Source organism: Furipterus horrens, unplaced genomic scaffold (assembly GCF_987537825.1).
Source record: "Furipterus horrens unplaced genomic scaffold, mFurHor1.1.pri manual_scaffold_3, whole genome shotgun sequence".
Taxonomy (NCBI): domain Eukaryota; kingdom Metazoa; phylum Chordata; class Mammalia; order Chiroptera; family Furipteridae; genus Furipterus; species Furipterus horrens.
The window spans coordinates 161,716,292-161,716,904 of NW_028327173.1; the positions used below are offsets into that span (position 1 = coordinate 161,716,292).

The following is a 613-nucleotide window of genomic DNA, read 5'->3' on the forward strand; positions in this document are numbered from 1 at the left end:
ATAGCAAGATACGTTTGGGGAACTCTGGCCCTGAATCCAAAGCACTTACTCGTTCAGTGTGTTTGGTCAACTTACACAAACTCTCTAAATCTTGGCTCTTGTGAAGACAGCTGTCAGAGGGAAAGGGGGCTGGGTGAAAAAGGTGAAGGGATAAAGCAAAACAAAACAAAACAAAACAAAACAAAACAAAACAAAACAAAACAAAAACTTCCCTGGCAGGGGAGAAACCATGATTACGCAGGTTGTTTTCCCAGGGCAAGGCTTATCCATTGCACTCCAGATGTGCTGACCCCCACGATTTCCCCAAATGTGGGAAACACGGCTGCAATATTTGTGGTAGTGGGGGACTGCGTTCGTGGTTTCCCGTAAAAAAAAAAAAAAAAAGAGAAAAAGTTTCCCTGAGTGGCTCAGTGGATTGAGTGCCGGCCAGTAAACCAAAAGGTCACCAGTTCAATTCCCAGTCAGGGCACATGCCTAGGTTGCGGCCCAAGTACCTGGTTGGGGGCATGCGATAGGCAACTGATAGATGTAGCTCTCGCACATCCGTGTTCTCTCCCTCTCTCTCTTCCTCCCTTCCCCTCTCTGTATAAATGAATAGTTAAACTATTAAAAA

The 613-nt window shown here is 45.7% G+C and overlaps 1 non-coding gene across 1 annotated transcript; it reads left to right on the top strand.

The window, feature by feature from the left end:
- Positions 1–204: 204 nt before the first annotated feature.
- LOC150016555 (U1 spliceosomal RNA) lies at positions 205–368 on the top strand. Its single transcript, XR_016510374.1, has one exon. It is a non-coding gene; the product is annotated as a U1 spliceosomal RNA (small nuclear RNA).
- Positions 369–613: the final 245 nt, after the last annotated feature.